At 41.0% G+C, this 23,297-nt stretch overlaps 1 protein-coding gene across 4 annotated transcripts in view; it reads left to right on the top strand.

Annotated features, from left to right (window-relative positions):
- Nucleotides 1-23,297, top strand: part of LOC138792886 (pinopsin-like) — a 170,305-nt gene that overhangs the window by 26,457 nt on the left and 120,551 nt on the right. The window contains exon 1 of one of the 4 annotated variants that reach the window (XM_069970933.1): nucleotides 7,395-7,469. The exons of 2 other annotated variants lie outside the window; for them this stretch is intronic. The gene's annotated coding sequence lies outside the window, so the exon portion shown is untranslated. Of the gene's footprint in view, nucleotides 1-7,394; nucleotides 7,470-7,575; nucleotides 7,617-23,297 lie in introns of those variants that run through there. One more of the 4 variants, XM_069970935.1, reaches the window with a different exon arrangement.

Raw genomic sequence — 23,297 nt, 5'->3', positions numbered from 1 at the left:
GCCCAGTCATGTGAGGAGAGTTATGGGGTTAACTGCCCGCGGGGAGCGCGGCTCCCCTCCGGGCAGATGCAGCGGGAGGATGCTATGTGACATAGCCTCCTCCCGCTGCCTGATCACCATCAGGGACAGCGGGGGGAGGCAGGGAAAGCATGACGTTTGGGGAACGTCATGTTGCGGGAACTACTTGTTTTACATGACGTTCCCCAAACGTCATTTTGCGGCAAGGGGTTAATGGAAGTTTATGATATGCCTTACACACATGGCGTTTTTTGGTGGTTGGGTTTTCTCTTGGCTCTGGCTATTTTGAGGCTCTTTGCCAGTTTTTCCAAAATGCAACATGCTGAGGGTGTGGCGCATTTTTGGCAAACTGTGGTGTTTTCTCTACCATAGACTTAAATGGGATTATTCTGGTTGTCTCAAAACCTCCATTGCTGTGCATATAACGTTTTTTTCCCAGGAAAAAAAAAAGTTCAGCACACAAAAACACCTAAACCACAAAAATGATCATTTGCACATTAAGTCAAAAACACCAGAAAAATGCCAGAAAAAATGCAAATGCATGGAAAAACGCATTGGCGCTAATGGCTTTTTTTTTTTTTTTTTTTTTTGGAGGGAGGGCATCCTGAATGAGGTTTTTAAAATGTCTATCTACATTGCTGCTGCTGTAAATGCTGCAGATTTTATGTGCAGAAATTTTATGCAGAAAATATGCAGTGTATATTTCATGTTGGACATATCTTTAAAGGGATTACCCATTTTTTATTAAAATTTTAAAAGGGCCCTGAACACATAAATTTAACAAACAAGCAGTAACTCACCACCAATAGCATGTTGATCCTGTGTTCAGGCTCCGGTTGGCACCCGGCCTTTGCTCTGTAGAGACCGCTGGAGCTGTGTCAGAAGTCACAGACTGTACTCCCAGCATGCCCTTTGGGCGTGCAAGTGTTATGTACAGTATATAAACCAGCTAACCACAGCACAGCGAAAAGGAAGATTCCAGCACCAGGAAAGTCCATAATGAATTCTTTACAAATATTTACATTGTAACATTGTCACACTCTGTATATTTGCTTCCTTTTGGGAATGTCACGTCAGAATATATTTAATTTCACACTCCTATCGCCATACATGATCAGCTCCATGTCTTCCTACCAAGTATTTCCTTATTTATTGTTCCTTCCTTTTAAAGAATGCTTATCCTTGCTGCATAATGTGAGTATGTCATCAGTTATGCCCTAAGTTACATAACTCACTATTCTAGAAGGAGCTCGGATATGCCCAACATATCATTATTTTGGGACTGTTAAATGGTCGTTATTACTTCCCTTAGTGTGATAGCCTTTGTGATCTGTAACCCATTGCATCATTAACCCTTCACATGCCATCTATGGAAGTTTATTGTAATTGTCCATTTCACGTTATCCAGCGTTAGAACAAAATATCCCATCTACCCTAATCTGGTACTGATACAAAAACAGATCACACCATAAGAAATAAACCATTATATTTACTCGGTAAATGAAAAGGTTATAGAAGTCTAAATACGGCGATTCAAAACCATCATTCTTTTTATAAAAAGTTAACATTTTTTAAAGTTAGCAAAATAAAACAAAAATGATATAAACTCATTTTAATGACCTGTAAAATAAACAAAACATCAGTTTTTTTTGTATATTGAAAAAAGTAGAAAAAAATTAAAACAACAGATTTCTTTTTGAATTTCATCCCAGAAATCTTTATTTTTTTCTGTTTTGCAGTATGTTTTATGATAAAATCAATGGTGTCTTTAAAAATGACTATTGGTCTTGCAAAAAATAAATATGCTATGCTTCTTAGAATGTGAAGAGCTACAAATTTGCCAAAAATCTCCTATATGGGAAGAATTTAATGTGCGTGGGCATTAATTCAAGATGCTTCATGATCTATATATAACCTTCAATACATTGAGAACAGTGGTCGATAAATTTTATATCACAAAATCCCCAGGAAACCATTGCAGATACATAAGTGCTTTACAGAGAGGCCACAGAAAAGTAAGCCAATCCACCTGGAAGACATTACCAGTGACAGAGAAAACATGTTGATGTATGGAGCAATAGGGATTTATAGCGTGAAATTTCATACAGACAGGACAAGTATGTCTCATTATGTCTGTGTAATTCTACATTTTACCTATTCCAAGTATTTGGACACCTTTTACAATTTGTGTGATAAAAGTTTTGTCACAATCAAGAATGGAACAAAGTCTCATTTTGCAATTTTGTGAACAGCATTAGAGTACAATATAGTAGAAAGACAAAAAGGACACGGGTATCTTTAATGGGCATAGGCATTGCTGTTTTGTAACATTATATCCAACTAACAATTTAAAATATGAGCCCTTTGTCATTTTCATGTATCAGAAAAGGAAATGTATACAGTTAGTGTGTATATATATATATATAATATGTTTGTGCCGTTGAGTCTAAATTTAAGGTTGTAGAGTAGAGATGAACGCCAGACTATGCAGATGTCAGCAGTCTGTTTCTGAGGACTGTAGTCATGAGTATTTAGGGTATGTTCACAAAACCAGGTTTTTAATTGCAATTATTGACGTCAAAGATTGAAATGTCTCCTCTTTTTAAACTCATTCCTGGCTTTGTTTTCATTAATTGCAGTTAAAAGCCTGAATGTGTGAACACACCATCATAGAGAAGCTGTTAATAAGTGTGCCTGCTTTATGAATAGAAACACCTGATCTTAATATTGCCACAGGTAATGAAGTAAATTGGACTGTTTTGCAATATGCTATTTTAAGGCTAGGCTCACACTGAGTTTTTGTGTCCACTTAACATATACAATAAAAGTGCTAACAGTTCACGTTTCAAACAGATTTCCTGCAAGATTAGACCCCCCCCCCCCCCCCCCCAACATAAAACAATCCCCTTTCCTTTATAACCTGTACCTTGTTTATAGTTTGTTCCTAGTTTTGGCTTCAGAAATCTGTTAGCTAAATCTCTCTATGTACATGAAACCTCCTTCACACCACTGTAAGTACTGAGAAAAATGTGAATTTGTAGATCAAATCTGTTATCCACAAATACAGACTATTTACGTGGATTTCATATTTATATGCGGACAGAACTTTCTGAAAATATAGAGAGCCTGAAAAAAACAGTAGTTTGCATTGCTGGAAATTAATACCCTCTATACTGTCGGTAATTACAGATCATTATGGACAGTATATGCGTGGCTGTGTCAGTACACTAGCGCAAACTTACAAACAGTATAGATGCTTCCAACATCATAATTAATCATGATGCTGGGAGCTCCAAGGTCCAACTCACTGTCCGTGCACGGATGTATTTCTGCAGACGTGTGCATTAGCCCTTACTTGCCCTAGAAACACAGAAGATTGTCGGCAGAAAAAGACCACTAGGTCCATCTAGTCTGTCATTTTAGTATTTCCCTTCTTATTCTCTTAGGATGTTTATCCCAGGCATGTTTAAATTCTGTTGTTGTAGATTTTCCAACCATATCTGCTGGGAGTTTGTTCCAAGCATTTACTACTCTTTCAATACAGTAATATTTTCTCACATTCCCTCCTGTACCTTATTTAGTCCTTTTACATAAATTTTTTCCTCCAGATTATACAAATTTAGATCCTTAAAGTGGTAGTGCGGTGTTTTTTTTTTCTGCTTAATTAACACACATTACAAAGTTATATAACTTTGTAATGTGTGTTAAAAAGCTGTCTGGCCCCGTCCCTCTCCTCCCCCCCTCCCCGGAAGTTAAATAAGGTATACACACCAAAACACTGTCGACCCCGTCCTCTTCTCCAGGGCGCCATCTAGGGTCAGGTGGCAGTCCTGGTCTCCTTCCTCTTTGCTGTCTTCCACAGCAATAAATGGGAGAGGAAAAGACTGCTGGGGCACATGCGCACCAGCAGCCTTTTCATTGGCTGGAGCGCATCACATGGCTTCCAGTTTGCTCAGCCCTGATTGGCTGATCTTGCTGGAAGCCATGTGATGCGCTCCAGCAAGCAGCCTTTTCTCTCCCATTCACTGCACCCGGATCCGAAGATGGCTGGACGCGGCCGGCAGGAAATTCGAACGGCGATCATCACCGGTGGGATGTTAAGTATATTGTATGTCTATGTTTTTTTTTTTTTTTGGAAGATTACCACCTGGAAACTGGTGACTGGTCAATTCTACCTGGATTTATTTAATGGGGTTATCCAGCATTAGAAAAACATGGCCACTTTCTTCCAGAGACAACAACACGATTTCTAATGTGTGTTTTGCAATTAAGCTCCATTCACTTTAATGGAACTGAGTTGCACAACTCTACCTAAATTGGAGACAAGTTGCGCTGTCTCTGGAAGAAAGTGCCCATGTTTTTCTAATGCTGGATAACTCCTTTAAGAATGGGCGGTAAATCTGTTTGTGTTTTTTTTTTATGTGTAGTAAATCTAGCAGTAATGTGTTGTACAATTATTCATATTCACATACTGTATATTGTAGCTTTTACTGAGGGCTGCTGTAGTTTTTGTGTTTGCATTAGGCTAAATGAATATCGGATTTAAAATGGTGTTGATTCATCTAATTACTTTCCTATTTCCTGTTGCCCTGCAGTAATAAACTTTACTTCCTCGTGCTCATTGTTTAGGTTCTCATGTTTCTCTGTTTTATATATGTACAGTGCAATACAAAATTGCTTTGCTTAAAGGATTACCTCTGTATTACCTCGTTTCTTTATTCATGAAATTTATAGACTGGATTGTTTCTCATTTGTTTTATCGTATGATTATATATTTTCTTAATATATATTTTATATATATATTATATATATATATATATATATATATATATATATATATATATATATATCTATCTATCTTCCCAATGTTCCCTAAGTTTCTACAACAGGAAATTCAGAATTTTGCTTTACAGCATACACTAGGACAGAAAAAGAAAAGTACCACTTGATATACAGGTTTTATGTGTATGCTGGTGTAGAGAGGTCTGAGTGCAAAGAGGGGAGGAGGTAGGATTAGCTGAGATACTGACGATGGTGGAGCCTTTGTAATCTACCAAAGCTTTAGGCCAGTGCTTCTCAAACTTTTTCTACTGGAGCCTCACCCAACAGAGCAAGGCAATGCCTGGGCCTCACCAGACTGACCAAGAGAGTGACTAGGCCTCACTATCTGTGGTGAAAGTCCATTTAAAAGCTAAAAATAATGCTAGGGCTAGCTCTCACCCATCTCCCAAGCTTTATATACTAATAAAGCAAGTACAAAATAAATTAATAATGTTGTTAAAATGGATATTTTTGGAAACAGCAAAAGGACTGTGCAGATCATAGTCGCTTTTGTGAAATCTGGCTCCACAGCTGGGCCTCACCAACAACTAGGGGCACCTCACGGGTGAGGCCCACCTCACACTGCTTTAGGCTATGTTCCCACATTTGCAGTTTGATTTTTTTTTATATCTATACATAATTACAGTCTTTGCATGTTTTTCATCACAGATATTTTTCTTGTTATAAATGATCTAATTAAACTTGGTAATGTTAAATCACATGGCTAAGCCCAATATGTCAGTTTAGGCAAAATTAGAGAGGCCATATAACCTGTTAGGCTCTAATTATGTAAACTAAACAATGCGACAAAACTGCGAATGTAGGAACACCGCCTTAGGCGTCATTCAGAGGGTCCATGATTACAGTCTGTAAATAAGGTCCATTTGGGAAATTTATCAAGGGCTTTGCGCCCATTTTTAGGTGAATAGTTGGATTTGTCGCCCAGTTTTGGTCTAAGCTCTATTTATAAGCCAGTATTCGACAGGCGAATTTTTTTTAGACTTTTTTTTAATCTGCCTGTTTGAGTATTCACCCAAAAGTTTGCATAATCCGAGATTAGCACCCAATTTATCTTTTGCGACTTTTTAAAAAGTCGCACAAACAGGTGCAGGCCTACGTCTGGTCAGTAACAGGTGAATATGCTTGCGCAATTTTTGCAACTTTTTGTACACACCAATCCTCATTAGAATAGTTGCAGACGTTAGACTCCTTAGTAAATGTCCCTCTATGTGTTAAGAAACGGAATTTGGAACTCCCAACATTGTGATTCTTTCTCCGACACAGTTTAAATCTTCATGCTACTGTACTGACAAAGTGTGTCACAAAGCTCCCTGCATCATGATGAATCATGATGCAGGGAGTTCCGCATTCTGGTTTGTAGCACATCTGTGCATAGACCGTAACCATGAAACATGTGAATGCCCACTGATCATCCAAAGCATTAGAACCACTGGCAATTGAAGTGGATACCATTGATTATCTTGTGACAATCTCATGTGAAAAAAAAAACCAAAACATTACAACACACAAAGAATCTGCTGCTAATTCGTCAAAACTACGCTGGAAAGGGTTGAGTTAAAGCATCATTATACTGAGGTAAATAAGTATAATAACAGCTCTACCTGTGCTGTTGTGCTGTTTCTGAAAGTAACCTGCCATATTTTTCTAAGCTTGGATAACCCCTTTAAAGGGGTAGTGCGGCGGTAAAAAATTATTCACAGACTAACACACATTACAAAGTTATACAACTTTGTAATGTATGTTATGTCTGTGACTGGCCCCCTTCCCTGTGTCCCACCACTCCCACCCGTGTACCCGGAAGTGTGGTGCGCTATACTCACCTGTCACGTGCCGACACCAGTCTTCTATCTTGATTCAGCGACGTCTTCTTCGGGCGGACAGCGAACAGCTCCGACTGTTCCGAATGCCGGCCGCCTTCTGCAGTGTCATCCGATGCTCAGCCGCGATTGGCTGAGCATAACTGTGCTCAGCCAATCGCGGCTGAGCACAGTTGTGACACGGCGGAGGGGGGACGGGCGGCAGCGACTCGGATGACGTTTGGCACAAGATGGCGGACGGCCCTCGACACGGATCAGGTAATGTGTAATGCACCACACTTCCGGGTACACGGGTGGGGGTGGGGGGACACGGGGAACGGGGCGATTCACAGACATAACATACATTACAAAGTTGTATAACTTTGTAATGTGTGTTATTCTGTGAATAATTTCTGAGCGCCGCACTACCCCTTTAATAAGGTATGTACCAGGGCAGAATAACTTTATCATAGGCCCCAGGCTGTTCACCAAACTTGCCCTCCCCCGCCCCCTTATACTAACGCTGGTAGCACTAGCGTGGTGTTCACAGTATGGGATGAATAATGTCATATTTACTGTGTGCCTGAAATGAAGAATGATTATCAGGCAGCACTCTACTCAGTCGTCATTTTCTAAAGTACTTACATTTTAAATCTGGCGCTGTTGCCTCAGCTCCCTGCTGTTTGTACCTGTAAATTAGGAGGCGGAGCTTCCTGATCCATAGCAACCATCTCCAGCGTCACACACAGTGTAATGGGATTCCATGGTGCAAGGCTGAAGACGAAGCAGAAAGTGCCATCTCCTAATGCACAGGTACGCATAGCAGGCAGCGGAGACAATGACGCCTTCAGTAAGGTTTTCAGCTGTCAGATTCAAAATTAATCTAGAAAAATGGCTATTGTACCCAGCACTGCCTGATGGTCACTGTTCATACAGCTACAGGTACACTATAAATAGAAGGTAAGAATTTTTTCTTTGAACGGCTATGTTCACACTACGTATATTTGAGGCTGTATAGCAACCAAAACAAGGAGTGGATTGAAAACACAGAAAGGCTCTGTTCACATAATGTTGTAATTGAGTGGATGGCCGTCATTTAATGGCAAATATTTGCTGTTATTTTAAAACAACGGCTGTTATATTGAAATAATGGAAGTTATTTACTGTTATATGGTGGCCATCCACTCAATTTCAACATTGTGTGGACAGAGCCTTTCTGTGTTTTCAATCCACTCCTGGTTTTGGTTGCTATGAGGACCTGACATGAGGACCAAATACAGCCTCAAATATACATAGTGTGAACCCAGCCTTATAAATGTGTAAGGGGCGACACAGCAGTGGCTGTAGTGGGAACTGAAGGGCTGCACAAGCCCTGGTCCCGGCACAGTTACATATTGCTATATCTGCTGCATGGAGTGATATCGATACTGAGCTTTTCTTAACTCCTTAAGGACGGGGCCAATTTTTGTTTTTGTGTTTTCATTTTTTCCTCCTTGTGTTTAAAAGGCCATAGCACTTGCATTTTTCCACCTAGAAACCCACATGACCCCTTATTTTTTGCGTCACTAATTGTACTTTGCAATGACAGGCTGAATTTTTGAATAAAGTACACTGCGAAACCAGGAAGAAATTCAATGTGTGGTGAAATTGAACAAAAAAACGCATTTCTTTTATTTGGGGGGTATTTGTTATTACGCCATTCGCCCTGGGGTAAAACTGACTTGTTATGCATGTTTCTCAAGTCCTTACGCTTACAATTTATAACATGTATAACTTTTCTTTTATGTGATGGCTTGTAAAAATTCAAACCATTGTTAACAAATATATGTTCCTTAAAATCGCTCCATTCCCATACTTATAGCGCTTTTTTCCTGTGGTCTATGGGGCTGTGTGAGGTGTAATTTTTTGCGCCATGATGTGTTCTTTCTATCGGTACCTTGATTGCGCATATACAACTTTTTGATGGCTTTTTATTACATTTTTTCTGGATTTGATACGACCAAAAATGCACAATTTTGCACTTTGGGATTTTTTGGCGCTTACGCCGTTTACCATGCGAGATCAGTAGTGTGATTAATTAATAGTTCAGGCTATTATGCATGCTGCGATACCAAACATGTTTATTTATTTATTTATTTTTATTTATTTATAACATGGGGAAAGGGGGGTGATTCAAACTTTTATTAGGGGAGGGGGCTTTTTACTAACAACAACACTTTTTTTTTTTTTTTTTTTTTTTACACATATACTAGAAGCTTCCCTGGGGGACTTCTAGTATAAGCACTCTGATCTCTCATTGATCTATGCTGTATATAGTTATACAGCATAGATCGATGAGATCGGCACTTGATTGCTTTCAGCTGCTGCAGCCGAAAACAACCAAGTGCCAAGCTGAGGTCAGCGCCATTTTGGCGGAGACCCCGGCAGGTAATAGACACGTCCTGGAGGAGTGAACTCCGCAACTAGACACCAGGGAACGGCTGCATATGGTAATCAAATGCAGCTGTCAACTTTGACAGCTGCTTTCGATTACTTAATTAACGGACACGGCGATCAGACCGTGCCCGCTAATAGCCGTGGTCCCAGGCAACACGCAGCACCCGGGTTTGGGGCAGTTCAGAGCGGGGTCGCCGCGCGGCCCCACTCTGAACACCTCTTCTGGACATATGACGTACGGGTACGTCGTATGTCTCTAAGAGGTTAAAGGTGTTATCCAGTGCTACAAAAACATGGCAACACTTGCACCCCTCTTGTCTCCAAATTGGGAGGGGATGAAACTCAGTTCCATTGAAGTAAATGGAGCTTAATTGCAAACCGCACCTGAACTGGAGACAAGAGTGGTGCAAAAGTGGTCATGTTCTTGTAGCGCTGGATAACCCCTTTAATGTTTTCTATAATACATACTAGCATACTAGACTTGGTGAAGCAGCCTGTGTCAGTAGCGCTACAGCTTCAGCACCGTGAAGAAAAACAAGCCTGACATCTATCCCCAATTGTTCTGCTTCACGATACTGCAGCTGCAGAGCTACAGACTCTGAGGCTGATTCATTAAAGGCCACATTACACGGCACGATTAAGAGAAGGAAATGATTGCCAACCTTTCAGATTAGCGCTCGCTTCCTCCTCGTTCCCCGCTTGCTGTCTGTGCTATTAAATATGCAAAACAAGAGTCTGTGGAGCCTCAGTTGCGAGTCTCAAAACATGGGCTAGCTAGATATCTCTAGCCTGTTGCAATTTACATTTTGGGGTGCATCAGTGGAGACTCTTGATTGAGTACTTCATTGGAATTTTTTCACTGATCTCCTTGAGTTCAGAGATTAATGTGTTTTGTTGGTTGATTTGTCATTGCCCCAACCAGCCAGAATCCTGCTCCACACTGACGAGGGGCAAATACCCCGAATTTGGCTGTCTGTGGATGGATGCCTTCCTTGGCAAGCCCTTGTCATGATCGCAATACTTGCACCTTGAGTTAGAAGTTGACAAAAAGGGGCCACCCTGGTGTTTCCCTATTTATGTTCCAATACTCGCAACCGAGTGGGACCTAAGGGGCTATCTATCAGGGTGGTGCGGTGCTCTCCCCCTTCATTGAGGCACCCCGTGGCAACGGGCTAGGAATATCTGGCTATCCCGTGTTTTGAGACTCGCAACCGAGGCTCCACGGACTCTTGTTTTGCATATTTAAATTTTGGGGGGCATCAGTGGAGACTCTTGATTGAGCACTTCATTGGAATTTTTTCACTGATCTCCTTGAGTTCAGTGATTACTGTGTTTTGTCTGTGCTATTACACGCACAGACAGCAAGCTAGAGGAGAAGGAGCCGCAGAGAGCTAAGTGACGCTCTGCTTTCTAAGGATTTCCTGGGCTACCCATTGTACCCTGTTAATGGAGCGGTGCGCAGCAGACCGTCACTGTTGTTTTTATGTTTTTTAAAACCGTCGAAAGACCATCGTGGTCTATAAACAGGAGTATTATACCAAATGATTATTGGCCGAAACGGCCAGTAATTAGCCAAGTACGGACAATGATCGTTTGGTGTAGTAGGGCCTTTAGTCTAGTGTCTATTTTAATGCTAATATGCATTAAAATAGACATTAAGGAGACTAAGTATGGCTAGTGCTGAGTTCAGTGCTTAGAAGCATTTTAGCTGGCCTCATAGAGAATAAATAGAGTGCAGACTGCGGGGGGCCGCACAGGTGCAGGGAGTGTGCCATCCATTGTGGGGCAATTGCTTCCTCATTCTCAGGGTCAGTGGGTCCCCAGGCAGCAACGCTCACCTCTGTGGGTTCTTATCCTCTATCATATTGTGCTTATCCTCTATCATATTGCTCATACTGTATATAACTGCAGTGTCTTCTTGTGGTATTACTGTAATACTCTATTTCTAAATCATGACATTTGGAGCACCTACTTGCAGTTGTTATTAGGAGCCAAGATATTCTGCTTGTCACCTGTTATTAAAGCCACAAAGATACTGATAGAGTAACACTAATTGCATCCTCCAGTCTCCGCCATGAGCTTTGATTTGGCACAAGTACCTATTACTGGTACAGAATATGAATCAGTCCAAATGAGATACAAGATGTCAAGTTTTGTAATGCATAATTTTTATAGAAGCTGTCTGAACTGCTCACACCTTTTTAAATTTCATATTTCTTATAAAATGACTTTGTCAGGTCAATAAAGCACCCACAGAGTGGCATTGTGTGACTTGTGTGCTAAGCCTGATTGTGTAGGTCAGGATCACTGGGAAAATCTTAATTAAAGGAGAAGTCTGGCTAATATTAAAATCTGGCAGCTGGCAAAGGCAGGGGGTTATTTGATAACTAGTAGGAACTTACCTCTCCCCGTGCCCGTGGTGAGCGTCAGGACCGACCTTCGGACCCTATCGGAAGACATTTTCCCCCGAGTTGTGACATCACGACTTGGGGGGAAATGCCTGTCCCAGCTGATAGACTGGACGCTCTGCCAATTACTGACTGGGGTGGTGTCCTGTCCCAGTAACTGACTGGCTGAGCAGCCAGTCCATCAGCCGGGTGATGAAGTAACAGCACCAGAGGTCCCAGAGCCCAGCGGTGTCCCGATGCCAGTCCCGCTGCTCACTGCTGGCACATGGAGAGGTAAGCTCCTACTAGTTATCAAATTTCACTGTCCTTGCCGGCTGCCAGATTAAAATGGCCGGACTTCTGCTTTAAGTACTATTCTAGACTAAGTTCACACTGGATTTGCCTTTAATGTACAAAAAGGAGTAAAAACTAATGAAAAAATAAGTTACCTGTATCATGCACCACCCCTTTGGCACTTGGAATAGCACAGTGGGCCAGTGTACTATCGCAAATGTTTTAGAATTCTGGTGCAGTTTGCAAGCTAAATGGGCATACATGCTTTGCACTACATTGATGTTCACTCGTAGAATTTAAGCCAGTGTTTCTGTCAGTATTTTGGTCTGTATTTGTAGCCAAAATCAGGAGTGGAACCGACAGAGAGAAACTATAATGGAAAGATTTGCACAGTTTCTGTGTTTTTAACCCACTCCTAGTTTTGGTTGAAAAAATACTGACCAAAAATACTGTGTGTGATCAAAGCCTTAGGGCCACAGGTATCATCCGGCGAACGAATGATTTTCGGTGGAAAGTGCCGATTTGCGTATTTTTTTATTCGCAAATCGGCACTTTCCGCCGAGTTCGCCAGGGGGGGCGGAAAGGGGGCGTGTAGTGGGCGGAACGGAGGGCACGAACTCAGAGTCCGCCGCGATTTACCATCCGTTCCGCCCAAATGTACGCCAAAAACCTACTCCAGTCCTCAGCTGGCGTAGGTTTTCGGCGGTGCGCACCGGCGCGCACGGGATTTATGTAGAGGCAGTCCGCCTCTACATAAATCTCCGTAGCGCTGGAGCTGCGGGGGCATTTATAAGTCCGGCGTAAAAAACAACGGACTTAATAAATGCCACCCTTAATGTGCATTTTCAAAACTTTTTGCTGCACCCGACAAGAGCTTTTTGCTTTCAAAAAAGGGGACTGACAGGGGCAATGATGGCTTCAGTGTGATCGCCAAAAAAAGGAACAGAAATTTGGCGCACATTTTTAAGCCAACAAGCAGTTTGTGTAAACTTACGCTTAGGTGCAGCTTGCACTACACTCATAAAGAATGAGCCAAATATGGCCAATAATCGCTTGGTGTAAAAGGGCCTTTAGAATTGTCTGTCTTTTGCTTTCTTCTTGCCATTATAATAACAATGTGTCCTAAAGAACAAATCCTGCTCTTAGAGGTTGTGGTAATGCAATGTGTAGGAATAGTCCACATCTAATATCAACCATAATTCTCTATGCTGCACAGCGGTTGTCCTTGGTGTTTGCCCTGAAAATCCTATTTTTTATTTGCTGTTCTAGAACCGTATTAATTTTGGTAGTGCTTTGGTAGTACAGCATGTTTATGCACACAAGGCAGAGATAGGCAGGGTGAGATAAACTGACGCTGAAAAAAAGGAAAAAGAGCAACAGGAAAAGTAAGCCCTTCATCAATTCACAGATTAGCAGGATGAAAGCTTTATTGTCTCAAAGTCTATGTTGTTCAGAGACCTGATGCCCCCACTATCTCTGGAGAAGATTCCTTAGATATTGTAGTATGCCATAAATCCTTGAAGGAGATTCAACCCTGTGCTGAGTGTGTCAAAGACTGTGAGAGATTTGTATTAGCAGACCTATCTGTCACTTTGGGATTTGGAACTGCTTTTAACATAACAACGTTTATGCCTTCTTTGTTCGGGCAGCATTGGATGTAGATCATATTAATGTCCTAAAAATAAGACATATTCTAAATTCAAATTCTGTGTGAACTCTCATTGAGATAAGCCTCCTACTGAGTTCAGTGGGATTTTTGCATGTGATAGTTAAAGGGGTAGTTCACACCAAAAAAATGTTCTTTTAAATCAACTGGTGCTATTAAGTAATTTGTAATTTACTTCTATAAGAAAAAAACCTCAGGTCTTCCAGTACCTGCTGTACTGGAATCAGCTGCTGAATGTCTTGCAGCAAGTGGTGTATTCTCTCCAGTCGGACACAGCGCTTTCTGTTGCCGACTCTGTCCATCTCAGAAACTATCCAGAGCAGTAGCTGATCCCTATAGAAAACCTCTCCTGCTCTCCAGACTGGAAAGAACACCACTTCTTGCAGGACATTCAGCTGCTGATAAGTACTGGAAGACTTTAGTGTTAGGAGCCGGCCGCCTCGCTCAGCTCCCAGCACCGCCAGAGCGTACAGCGGGCCTCCCGCAAGTGTTGTTGCCAAAGTGTACGCCGGAGAGTACGGCCTTTTGCGAGCGGAGCACCAACGCCGTCCCTGACAACCTGCCCTACTGGTTGCTAGGGACGCAACGGCATCACATTTGTTGTTTCTGCGGCTGGGACTTAACCGCCCTCGGCTGATCGACCCCGGGTATAATGTGTTTTCATTTACTTTGCATAGAGATCTGAGGGCTCAATAAATATCCTCCCCTGTGTATCCTTTGTTACCTGTGATAGCGCCTCAGTACCTGAGTGTTCCTTGACCTAGCATTTATTCTGATTGAATTCCTGGTTTCCCATTTCTGTTTTTCGGCTTCTTGATAATGCCTTTGACTTACGACTTTGTACCGCACCAACCGTCTGTTACTGACCTTGCTTTCTGACCCTGAGTTATTGTGTTTGTTCCTCTTGTCTGCATTTTGTGTTATACCTGTTCAGCGGGCCAGGTACCAGTGCTAGGGCCTCACCTGGCCCGTGTCCTCCAGTTCTGTGCCTGACATTGAGATTTTTTAATAGAAGTAAATTACAAATCTCTGGCACCAGTTAATTAACCCCTAGACGACCCAGGACGTAGGGTTATGTCATGTAAGTCTGTCCCCAGACGACCCTGGACGTAACCCTACGTCCTTGGTGTTTCTCCGGCTTTGAAGCGCGCTCCGGAGCGGAGCGCGCTTCATAGGAGGTGGGGGCCGGCTGCAGTGAGCAGCCGGGACCTCACCGGTAATGACACGCGGCAGCGATCGCGCTGTCGCGTGTCATTAACCCCTTAAACTACGCGATCGTGGCGTGACCGCTGCGTTTTAATGCAAGTGACAGGGGGAGTCCCCTGTCACTTACCGATCGGGACCCCGCAGTGTGACTGCGGGGGTCCCGATCGGTAAAACGGACCGCCGGAGGTCTCTTACCTGCCTCCGTGCGGTCCGATCGGCGATCTGCTGCACTGAGCCTGCACAGGCAGGCTCAATGAGCAGATCGCCGATAACAATGATCAATGCTATGCGTATGGCATAGCAATGGTCAGTGTAAAAATCCAAGTAGTGTATGTACAAGTCCCACAAAGGGACTTCAAATGTGTAAAAAAAAAAAAAAGTTCAAAACACTATTACACTACTCCAAAACCCCTCCCCCAATAAAAGTTGAAATCACCCCCCTTTCCCATAATATAAATTCCCGATTCCCGATTCCCGATCTATTAAAATATAACAAGCGTCATTGCGAACGGCGAACGGCGTACACGAAAAGAGGGGAAAAAGTGCTCAGATTACCGATTTTATGTTACATTATATATTAAAAAAAATCAATAAAAAGTGATCAAAACGTCCAATCTTCACAAATATGGTATTAATAAAAAAACTAGAGATCATGGCGGAAAAAATGACACCACATACAGCCCCGTAGGTGAAAAAATAAAACCGTTATAAGTGTCACAATAGGCCCATTTTATTAATATTTAATTGCCAAAAAAAAAGGATTTCATAAAAAAAATACATATATAACATTAGAGAATCTGTGTAACCTGCATATGGTTGTGTTCGGACTGACCTATAGAATAATTGTATCATGTCGCTGTTACCATATAGTGCATTACGCAGACACAGGAACCCCCGAAACGTTACCATATTGCATTCTTTTTTACGATTTCACCTATTTATATCTTCATAAATAATATATTTGGAATTCCATCATACATGTTCTGGTAAAATGAATGACGCCATTACAAAGTACAACTATTCCTGTAACAAATAAGCCCTTACATGGCCTTGTAGATAGAAAACTGAAAGTGCTGGAGCTCTTAGAAGGGGAGGAGGGAAAAACGAAAACACTAAGATCAAAATTTGCGCGGTCCACTGGGTCATTTTGGGCCTCGTCCTCAAAGGGTTAAAAACATTTTTTTTTTTTTTTTTTGGTGAACTTCCCCTTTAATTCTTGAAGTGGAATCCACAAATAAAGACCCATTGAAGTCAATGAGACTTTGTTTTCCTTCTCTAAATCTGCTATATTCTACTCCACATTTCGCCTAATTTCGGTCTCATCTCTACTTTATTTCTGCTTCATTTCAGCATGGAGCAGAAAGGGGATTTCAAAGCAGAATTTTAGCAAGGGAATTTCCCTGACAATTTTCCTCACTGTGTCCGTATCCTTATAGTCCTGCTGTCTTTTTGGGCTCTGAATCCTGTCTGGGCTCATTTTATAACAGCTCCTAATCACTATTTTCTCAAGATTGGAGATTTTCCTCCACAATTGTTTTTAAAATTTTCTCAGTATTGGAGAAGTTTATGTCTTATGCTGCGTTTACACGTAACGATTATCGTTCAAATTTTCGCAATAACGATCGCATTTGAGTGATAATCGTTCTATGTAAACAAAGCAAACGATCAAGCGACGAGCGAAAAATAGTCTGATCTTTAAACATGTTCTCAAATTGTCGTTCGTCGTTCACTAAAAATTTGCAGATCGCTCTGTGTAAACAGTCTTTCAACGATTCACCCTATGTAAAAGATGGGCTTAAGTGATCTTAAAAACGATCGCAATAATGATTTTTCTTACAAATTTTAGAACTATTTATTCGTCTAAACACTGGTCGTTATAAAAACCAAATTGTTGTTTCAAAATCGTTAAACGATCGATTGGGCGAATTATCGCTACGTGTAAACTTAGCATTAGTGTCCTGGTGACTGTGATTTAATCATTAACAGAAGGATTTAAAACCTGATTTAAAAATGCCATTTTAGAGTACCTTCACACAGGACGTATTGCAGCTGAAATCTGCTACGATGTAAGGTCCTGGCAGGTCCCTGTGAATACATACTCGCAGCGATCTTAACGACTGCTGTGAGTATGTAAATCACCTGCCCCTTAACCCCTTAATTGTCTCTCGCTGTGAGTATACATTACCTGTCTTCAATTCCTGCTGCATGATTCCTGGATTCCTGCTCTCCTGCCCAGCCAATCAGTGGCTGTGACTGGGCAACTCACTGATTGGCCGGGTGGGAGAGCAGGAAGCCGGGACCCTGTGCAGCAGGGATTGAAGACAGGTAATGTATTGTATACAGCAGGAGCCGATTAAGGGGTTAAGGGGCAGGTGATTTACATACTCGAAGCAGTCTTTAGGACAAAATTAGAGAGAACTTCAGTGTGCTTTACTATTCACCCCTATAAAGTCAGTACTTTTTAGAGCCACCTTTTTGCATCAATTAAAGGGGTTATGCAGCGCTACAAAAAATGGCCACTTTGCCCCTACTGTTGTCTCCAGTTTGGGTGGGGGTTTGAAACTCAGATCCACTGAAGTAAATGGAGCTTAATTGCAAACCGCACCTGAACTGGAGACAACAGTAGGGGGAAAAGTGGCCATGTTTTTGTAGCACTGGATAACCCCTTTAAGGCTGGGTTCACACTATGTATATTTGAGGCTGTATTTGGTCCTCATGTCAGGTCCTCATAGCAACCAAAACCAGGAGTGGATTGAAAACACAGAAAGGATCTGTTCACACAATGTTGAAATTGAGTGGATGGCCGCCATATAACAGTAAATAACGGCCATTATTTCAATACCACAGCCGTTGTTTTAAAATAACAGCAAATATTTGCCATTAAATGGCGGCCATCCACTCAATTACAACATTATGTGAACAGAGCCTTTCTGTGTTTTCAATCCACTCCTGGTTTTGGTTGCTATACAGCCTCACAAATACAGCCTCAAATATACATAGTGTGAACCCAGCCTGAAGCTGCAAGTGGCTTTGGATTCCTTAAAACAAAACTGCTCCAGCTCCTTTAAGTTAGATGGTTTCTGCTGGTGAGCAGCAATCTTCAAGTCTAACCTCAGGTTCTCAGTTTGATTCAACTTACACTACAGTGGTTTGCAATCAATTAGAATAGCAACAATTTTTTTTTTCAGTAATTCAATTCAAAAAGTGACCTTATATATTCTATAGAGTCATTACATACAGAGTGAGTGAACTTTTTCTTAAGCGTTTATTTTTCTGTTAAAATTAATGATTATGGATTACAGCCAAGAAAAACCCTAAAGTCAGTATTTCAGAAAATTATGCTGCGTTTACACTAAGCGATAATTCGCCTATCAGCGTTTAGACTAATAAATTGTTAGAGAAATCGTAAGAAACTTCGTAAGAAAAATGGTTAATGCGATCATTTTTAAGATCGCTTAAGCCCTCCTAAAGGCAGCAGGTATTAAGAATATTCAGGATGTGGTGGGGAGGGGAGGTTTGGAATCTTGGCCGTGTTTGAAGGGGAAGTTTAACCTGCCGGACAATGCGTGGTTTGAATATGCAAGGTTAAAGTATGCCCTATCTCCCTTGATACTGGGAAGGTATTGCTGTCCAGCCCGAATCAAGTTATAAGTTGATTTAGAAGGAAAGTGGAGAGGAAAAAATGTATTTCATATGCCTATAAATATCTTCAGGGTAAGAGAGTATCTGAGTTAAGAAGCCGGGGAAAGTGGGAACGTGATCTGGGTGATTTGGGGACCCTGAACTGGCCAACTATATATAGCAATATTAGGAAGGTATCTGCTGCCGCACACCATCAGATTATTCAATTTAATGTGGTACATCAAGTATATTATACACGGGTATTCTTGTGTAAAATAAAAAAATGGTCGCATAGTGGTTGCCCTAGGTGTGGGAGGGAGGAAACTGGGTATTTACATTTATTGTGGAACTGTGATAAAATTTAAATTTTGTGGAATCATGTGTTTGAAAAAATTTGAATTTGAATTGAAAAAGAGTTGTGTGGGGTAGATTTACCACGGGATCCCCAGGTTGCAATACTGGGTGATACCTCTGGCTTAAATCTGCCTAGGAGAAAAGTAAAAAAAAATACTTAGGATGTTCTTTTATGCGAAGTTGGCTCTGGTTAAAAACTGGATCTCCCCAGTGTCACCGGGGATTGGGAGGTGAGAGAGACTACTGACACTGTACGAGAAGTACTATTAGACCATTGCACATGAATAAGTTGATGTTTTGTTTTTTTCCTGGCTTCTGGCAGGCGGGGGTGGGACGGGGTTGGGTGGGTTTGGGGCTCTTTTAATTTGGAATTCTTCTGATATGCATACGTTAGGATGTCTTGGAGTATTAGTATTGCGCTGTGAAGAATTTATGTGATATTTTTTTGTTAAATATGTAAAAAAAGTTGAAAAAGTATATAAATAAAGTTTAATAAAAAAGATCACTTAAGCCCATCTTTTACACAGGGTCAATCGTTGAAAGACTGTTTACACGAAACAATCTTCGAATTTTTAGCGAATAATTAATGACGATTTGATCGTTATTGCGAAAATTCGAACGATAATCGTTCCGTGTAAACGCAGCCTTAGAATGTTATATAAAAGCAACTAAAAAAAAAAAGGTTTTTAACACAGGAATATTGACCAAATGAAAAGTCTGTACAGTGAATGCCCTAAATACTTGGTCAGGGCACCTTGTGCATGAATGACGGCATCAATGTGGCGTGGCATGGAAGCGATCAGCTGATGGCACTGCAGAGGTGTTATTGAAGCCCAGGTTGCTTTGATAGCGGCCTTCAGCTCGTCTGCATTGTTGGGTCTTGTGTCTTTCATCTTCTTCTTAACAATACCCATAAATTCTCTAAAGGGTTAAGGTCTGGCGAGTTTGCTGGCCAATCAAACACAGTGATGTTATGGTTAGTAAACCAGGTATTGGTACTTTTGGCAGTGTGGACAGGTGCCAAATCCTGCTGGAAGATGAAAATTCCATCTCCAAAAATCTTTTCAGCACAGGGAAGCATGAAATGCTCTAAAATTTCCTGCTAGACGGCAGCGTTGACGTTGGTGTTGATGAAACACCGTGAACCTACACCAGCAGATGACATGGCTCCCCAAACCATCACTGATTGTGGGAACTTCACACTAGACCTCAAGCAGCTTGGATTGTGTGCTTCTCCACTCTTCTTCCAGACTCTGGGACCTTGATTTCCAAATGAAATGCAAAATTTCCTTTTATTTGAAATCAGCCCCTTAGACCACTGATCAACAGTCCAGTTCTTCTTTTCCTTTGCCCAGATAAGACGCTTCTGGCATTGTTTATTAGTCAGGAGTGGTTTGACACCTAGAATGCAACACTTGTAGCCCATGTCCTGCAGACGTCAGCAGTCCACTCTTTGTTAATCTCTCTCAAATTTTTGAATGGCATTTTTGTTACAATCCTGTTAAGACTGCGGTTCTCCCGGTTGCTTGTGCACCTTTTTCTACCACACTTTTTCCTTCCACACAACTTTTCATTCATGTGCTTTGATACAGCACTCTGAGAACAGCCAGCTTCTTTAGCAATGAACTTTTGTGGCTTAGCCTTCTTGTGGAGTGTGTGAATGACTGCCTTCTGAACATCTGTTAAGTGAGCAGTCTTCCCCATGATTGTGTTGCATACTGGACCCGACTAAGGGACCTTTTATAACAGTTAGGAAACCACTGTAGGTGTTTCGGGTTAATTATTCTAATTTTCTGAAATACTGACTTTTGGGTTTTTCTTGGCTGGAATCCATAATCATCAACTTTAACAGAAATAAACACTTGAAAAAAATCACTCTGTATGTAATGACTCTATAGAATTGAAATACTGAAAAAAAAAAGTTGAGATTCTAATTTATTGCAAACCACTGTATTTTGTGCAGATAAATCAAACACAATTGAGATTACAAAACATTAAAACACAGATTGTAGAGTAACAAAATAGACAAAAAGCCAAGTTGGTGGTGGTGGTGGGGGGGGAGATACTTACAAGATACTGTATATGTCTAGTAAATTAGCTGCATGAGTGTATCAGTTTAAAACAGGACAAGAATAAGTATTTATGTGATTACCATTGGGTCTGTGCACTTTTCCTTGCAAATAAATTGTAGCAAAGGTCATATAAGCATAGCCTGTAGAATGCAGAATAAGTGTCACAGTCTTTAACTCTCTCGCTTTATGCTGCATTTACACAGACAGATTTATCTGACAGTTTTTTTTAAGCTAAAGCCAGGAAAAGACTATAAACAGGGAACAGGTCATAAAGAAAATACTGAAATCTATCCTCTTTTCAAATCCACTCCTGGCTTTGGCTTAAATCTGGGTAAACGCACCATTAGTCTGGTTGTGCAACTAATTAGAGTTCGCTATGTCCCACACAGCTGCAGTCAAGATGTAGTAGGTAGAAGTGTTCTTCAGCTAGATGCAACAGTGCTTCCTTGGAATCTATTATCTGATACTATACTAGTGACGTCATGTGGCATGTGGACTAGTGATAAGCGAATACTGTTCGATCGAATTGATATTCGATAGAATAGTAAGGTATTCGATCTATCGAATAGTTAGCCGAATATTCGATATTCGATAAGCGTTCAAATCCTCCAGCTTCCGTTTTTTACCTCCAAGTGGTCGAATAGATGTTTTTCAATAATCGAATACTTGTTCCCATTGACTTTAATGGGATTGAATATTCGATCGAATATTTGAATTTTTGGGACATATTCGTACGAATATCGAATATTCGAATATTTCACTATTCACTCATCACTAATGTGGACCCAAATTTCTCCAGCTTGTTTTAGAGAATTTTGTTCTCCTTCCTCAGGGAGTGTTGATGGGATGATGTAAAAGAAAATGTGATTCATCAGACCAGGCCACTTTCTTTGATCACTCCATGGTCCAGTCATCATTGTATAATTTTGCAATGTGTGTTATTTTGTGAATAATTTCTTAGCGCCGCACTACCCCTTTAAGAGCACATTCAGTGACCAGGTGAAGATGCGCTCTTGATGTACTTTTTTTTTGGAGGGGTTCTACCTTTTAAAGTGACTTAGCCTTTGTCTCCTCTCCTGTTTGTGGGTTGATGCTGACACATTAGTCTTTTGTTTTGTATTGTAGCTAGATAGGAATATAGAAACATAGAAACATAGAAGATTGTCGGCAGAAAAAGACCACTGGGTCCATCTAGTCCGCCCTTTTAGTATTTTCTTCCTTATTATCTTAGGATAGATATATGTCTATCCCAGGCGTGTTTAAATTCTGTTATTGTAGATTTACCAACCACCTCTGCTGGAAGTTTGTTCCAGGTATCTACTACTCTTTCAGTAAAATAATATTTTCTTACATTGCTTCTGATCTTTCCCCCAACTAACCTCTCACTGTGTCCTCTTGTTCTTGAGATCAGTTTTTTACTAAAAACACTCCCCTCTTGAACCTTATTTAGTCCCTTAACATACTTAAAGGTTTCAATCATGTCCCCCCTTTCCCGTCTTTCCTCCAGACTATACAGATTCAAATCCTTAAGTCTTTCCTGATATGGTTTATGCCTCACACCCTCCACCATTTTTGTAGCTCGTCTTTGGACCCGTTCTATTTTATCAATGTCCTTTTTTAGGTGAGGTCTCCAGAACTGGACACAGTATTCCAGATGTGGCCTCACCAGAGCTCTATACAGCGGGATCACAATCTCCCTCTTCCTACTGGTTATACCTCTAGCTATACACCCCAGCATACGATTTGCTTTCCCCACCGCCTGGTTTCATGAGCACAACCGTGCAAAAAAAAAAAAAGTCACAGATTTTAGTTTTAGTGATCAGTGAAGGTCTCTGATCTTGTTTTATAGTTTCTCATAGTTATTTCTATGGTAATGGTTTCTCAACTGGAACAAAAAGGTCTTAAGGCATTTTTGTCTTGCAGACCTTTATAGGGCTTGCAGGCACTGAACTTGGGATTTTGGTCTGAGAACCCTCACTGTGGTTTATTGTGTATATTTGATATGTCTACTTTGTCCTGTATATATTATTAGTATGTGCTTATTTGTATATATTTACTGTTTATTTTGTTTGTATATTATTAGGGTAGCTTCAAACCTTCACCATAAAATCTGCTGCAAATTCGCTGCAAAAATTCTGCTGCGGATCCGTTACGCGTGAACGCACCCTTAAAGGGTACCTAACTTTTTGAAGAGAGACTTTCTGCAAATTCATATACCACTCTGTTTTCATGAGCACAACCGTGCAAAAAAAAAAAAAAGTCACAGATTTTAGTTTTAGTGATCAGTGAAGGTCTCTGATCTTGTTTTATAGTTTCTCATAGTTATTTCTATGGTAATGGTTTCTCAACTGGAACAAAAAGGTCTTAAGGCCTCCTTTATGCAATAAGGAGATATTTACTTTCTGCCACTGACATGGAATGACAGCTTCAGCTGGTAAATAGAGGTGAGCATACATTTCTCTAGTGTATGCGAACAAGGCTGAGCCATGATGGGTTATTAAATATGAGCCGTACAGCTAAAAATGTAGGTCAGTGCTGCAGACCGATGGTATCTCCAGATTTTGACATGTACAGGTAGCAGCTGTCATGTTTGAAGATTTTATCA

This window comes from Dendropsophus ebraccatus, chromosome 5, assembly GCF_027789765.1.
Source record: "Dendropsophus ebraccatus isolate aDenEbr1 chromosome 5, aDenEbr1.pat, whole genome shotgun sequence".
In the NCBI taxonomy this organism is placed as follows: Eukaryota; Metazoa; Chordata; class Amphibia; order Anura; family Hylidae; genus Dendropsophus; species Dendropsophus ebraccatus.
This window is presented reverse-complemented; position numbering and strand designations above follow the sequence as displayed.